Raw genomic sequence first — 5,000 nt, forward strand, 5'->3', positions numbered from 1 at the left:
ATAGTGAATCACGCTTAAAGAAAATCGGAAATGACATAGCTAAAATTAGTAAGGAAATTCAAAGTTTCACGCCTAATTTCAGCAGAGAAAGTAAAATTTGTGATCGAATTTTTCTGGTGATTTACTGGCACCGAAATTTTGCTGGCATTTCAAAGGTGTTCCATGAAAGTTACCAGCATATTTCAAAAGACCATTCTCGTATCAAATAAATATTTCCACATCCGTCTATTCTGGCCTTTAAACACAATAAACGTGTAAGAGAAATATTAACTACCTCTAACACCAAGAAAACTACCACTGGAGCTTCTAAACGCTATACCCTGAAAAACAGCCGCAAGAGAGGTGAGCCCTGTTCATTGTGCAATAACATGGGTCAAATCAACTCCTTCACAAATTGTAACAGAACTGTTATGAATTATACAGAAGGTGAGACATGTAAAGATTCCCATTTGGTCTACGCAGCAGAATACATCAAACACAACTTGATTTATGTTGGTTGCACAACAGAACAATTAAATAAAAGATCCAATGGGCAAAGATATGACGTCAGACACCATAGCAGCAGTTCGACCGAACATGTCGAATACTTTACTTCAAATGGTTTTAAGTTTGAGGATCCTCTGAAGGCCTACAATCTCAGAAAATATTCTAATTCCATTTCATTTTCATTTCTCAAAACGCATGGAGATATATATATTGGGTTGGTGCATAATTATTGCGGCTTTTTTTCAACAAATTTTATTCAACAAAAACAATAACAACATGTAAAAAAGACATCTTTAAATGATTATTCCGGAGCATATTCACCATCTACTTCAATTACCGCTTCCCATTTGCTTGGCAGACGGTCGGAATAATCATTTAAAGATGTTTTTTCTTGGATATTTTTATTGTTTCTTTTTTTTTTTGTTGAAAAAAAAAAAAAAGCCGCAATAATTATGCACCAACCCAATATATTTGCGAAAAACTAATATCACGCCCCGAGAGAACGAACAAAATGACAAGAAAATCGCATCACATTTCCACAAAACGTTTCGTTGTCTTTCCTGCTTTCATTTTCTTTCTTTTTTCCTAGTTATAAAAAACAATTTATCGATGACGTCGTTCTGTCTACAAAGGAACGCTGGATATTCCCGTTCAAATTTCTGATTATGTTTGGTTTTTAATTTCGAAACCGTAGAAGACAGACATACTGTCGAAATACTATTCACTTCAATAAACAGTCAAACATCGTTTATTACAAATCATATCGTAAACTTCTTATTGTCCACCATTTATTATTATTATTATTATTATTATTATTATTATTATTATTATTATTATTATTATTATTATTATTATTGTCATTACCAATATTATTAATGCAGCGAATTATTAGCGCATCTGACAAACTGCTTGCCGGTATTTCTAATTCTTTACGTTCTGAATTAAAATTCCACCGAAAGCGAATTTTACCTTCCATCCTATCGGGGTCGATAAAATACGCATCCCCTTGAGCACTGGGGTCGATATACCTGTTATACTCTCTTCCTAAAATTGCTTGGCTTGAGCAAAAAATTTGAAAATAATAATATTATTATTATTATTATTATTATTATTATTATTATTGTTATTAAGGCGGTGAGCTAGCAGAATCGTTAGTGCGCTGGACGATGCTTAGCGGTATTTCGCCAATCGCTACGTTCTAAGTTCAAGTTCTGCCGGAGTCGACTTTGCTGTTATATATATATATATATATAACATAGATAGATAGATAGATAGATAGATAGATAGATAAATATTATTTAGAGTAGGGAAGGCTCATTTTAGTATTGAAAAACACACCAAAACTGTTAACTTAATAATTTATCACTTAAGCCGCCACAGAAGCCTGTCGGCGACCAGATCGCAGACAGACAATGCAGAGAAAATTTTGTGACAAATTAATAAACGATAAAACAAAAGTAAAACTTTATGTACTTTCGAGTGAGAGTCTTCTACGTCGTAATTGCTTTTAGTTTCAACAAATAACCAGACAAACAGATCTCCGAATGCTTTACACTTTAATTAATATATTACACTGTCTACATGATAATAAACGTCTGCAAGTTGACAGTAATATCATACCATTTTTACAGAGTGATATCAAAGATTTAATAAACGCCTGTGGCTGCTCTAATAGATTATAAACAAAAGTATATCTGTTAATGTTTATGCTAGTTTACTGTGTGTGCGTCGTTAAGAAGATGTGTACGCTAGTAAATCTTTGTCTCTCTGTCAATATATATATATATATATATATATATATATATATATTATCTTTATCTTATGATATTTACTTTGTATTATATTATACTCATTTATTGTGCTTTTAATTATTAATTTTTCTATATGTGATAGTGGATTTTCATCGATGAGTTCATGAAACTTGGTTCTTTTCCGTAAAACTATATATATATATATATATATATATATATATAGGTAAATAGATAGATAGATAGATAGATAGATAGATAGATAGATAGATAGATAGATAGATAGATAGATAGATAGATAGATAGATAGATAGATAGATAGATATGCATGTATGTATTTATGTCTTTGCGTTTGCTTTCCGGTGGGTATGTATAAATATCTCATCTATTCCCTGTACGTATGGTCTGCTAATGGAGCAAAGGCCATCGGGCAAATTCAGAAATTATCTCATCCAGGGCTATCTATATTGTTATTAACTGCCGTGATCTTACTCCCTCGATTTCAATATGTGTGTAATTTCGTGATTGTAAAATTAGTGAGACGATTTAGCGTCTACTTTCAGCATATAGGCTAGAAGATTTTTCTATGTCCTCAATTATCCTCTCTCTCTCTCTCTCTCTCTCTCTCTCTCTCTCTCTCTCTCTCTCTCTCTCTCTCTCTAACTATCTATCTATCTATCTATCTATCTATCTATCTATCTATCTATCTATCTATATATATATATATGTAGGATGGCCTATAAAGGACGGCCGATCTTTACAGCGCGGCTTACGAACGCTTCGGGATGCAGGTAAACATATTAAAGACCAAGACCCTTATCTAATCTGCACTAGGCGAGAACAGTCCACCACGAACATTAGCCTTAATGGCCAACCCCTAGAAGTTCATACCCTGGGAGTGTCCTTTCGAAGACTTCCGCGTGTAAAAAGGAAGTGGAGAACCGGATCAGAGCGGCCCACTCCGCATTCAGTAAACTCAGCCAACGTGTATTCTTCAATCACGTGCTGACGTACCCCGAGATACGAGAAAATTATTTACATATTTTTGTGTCTCTCATGTGTATGCGCTATGTGTATTTTGTGTATATGTATGTACGTATGCATGCATATAAGTATGTGTGCGTATGTATGTATGTATGTATGTATGTATGTATGTATGTATGTATGTATGTGTGTGCTTTTGTGTGTGTATATGTGTGTGTTTGATATGAAATAGCAAATCAATAAACGAATTTAAAAGTTACCATTTTTATCAATAATTCTTTCCTTTCGTTCGAGTTCGACCTCAAGGATTTCGTTAGGATTTTCGTCGTCGTCGTCATCATCAGCATCATCATCATGGTCATTTTCTTAATCCAAATCATAGCTATAATCCTTGTCGCGATTATCGTCGTCAATACTGGCAGTGATGTCTTCGATTGATTTGTCATCGACAATATCATCAATGCTGACATTTCCGCGATTCTGATTTCAGGCAGTTTACACAATTCCAATACTTTTGATTTTGAAGACAACTTCTTCTCTGCGATATTCACTGGAATCGAACCGAAATCCCCTCCGTTAAGTGGGTACGTACATTCCATATCGCCAGACGAAGTTTCAAACCTAGTGAAAGGAAAACGAGAAAACAAAAGTCGTTTTAGTTACAGACGCCTGCAAGCAGACCAATACTTAATAAGTATATATATAAGAAAAAGCCCACATTTATGCGTCTATGAGTATGTGTATGTGTATATATATATATATATATATATATATATATATATATATATATATATATATATATATATATAAAATATATAGTTTCAGGGAAAATAACCAATTTTCAAGAACTCATCGATGAAAATCCACTATCACATATAGAAAAATTAATAATTAAAAGCACAATAAATGAGTATAATATATATATATATATATAATTTTAAATTGGATAAAATCTTTATAAGAAATTATCAAGTAGTTAGCGTGAAATAAACCTCATAAGGGAAAGATTTATTAATTATTCCCTATAAATATATTTATTTATATTAAGGGCATTACTATACATAGATGCCTCACGTTAGGAGGGACTCTTAAAGTCAAAACTACTATAATAAACCCATTTTACGGAACGCGAGGGAATGCAACTCTCGAAGCGAGTCTCCTAAAATCAGACTCAGCTGTAGATCATATGATTTTGTAATTAGTGCACAAGATGCACTCTTTAATCTTCAGTACAAGCATAGTCAAGACATATAAAAATAAACAAAAATCAGCATACCAGACGAGCATTACATGTATTCAGCGCGTTCGGTAAAATGTGTTTATTATGGTAGTTTTGATTTAAGAGTCTCTCCTAGCGAGAGGGATTTATATATAGTAATGTCCTTAATATGAATAAATAAATAAATAAATAAATAAATAAATATATATATATATATATATATATATATATATATATATATATATATATATATATATATATTTGTACAGTGCCAGTAGGTGAGATTCGACATAAATTTGGTAGTGTGTTGTATTTCGCAAGGAGCGCAAGCAAAGGATATGCGAAGCCCTGATATTTTCTAAATGTTTCAGATGTATTTATAGTTCATATGAACATGATTCAGATGAATTTGAATGAAGCGTTCTTGATGATTTAACAAAACGGTCCGGTACCTTGGAAGGGCACATGAAAGGAAGGCCTTAAAATAGGAAGGAAATTGTGAAGCGTAGGAAATATACGATAAATAATATTTACAGTGGAGGTGGAATGTTGTTGAATTGTAG

At 32.6% G+C, this 5,000-nt stretch overlaps 1 long non-coding RNA gene across 1 annotated transcript in view; it reads right to left on the reverse strand.

Annotated features, from left to right (window-relative positions):
• LOC149131255 (uncharacterized) overlaps positions 1-5,000 on the reverse strand; it is a 120,774-nt gene that overhangs the window by 24,183 nt on the left and 91,591 nt on the right. The window contains exon 2 of the long non-coding RNA XR_016238155.1: positions 3,479-3,839. This is a non-coding gene — a long non-coding RNA (uncharacterized LOC149131255). The remainder of the gene's footprint in view (positions 1-3,478; positions 3,840-5,000) is intronic.

The sequence above is a fragment of the Octopus bimaculoides genome, chromosome 24 (assembly GCF_046866305.1).
Source record: "Octopus bimaculoides isolate indiv1 chromosome 24, ASM4686630v1, whole genome shotgun sequence".
NCBI lineage: Eukaryota > Metazoa > Mollusca > Cephalopoda > Octopoda > Octopodidae > Octopus > Octopus bimaculoides.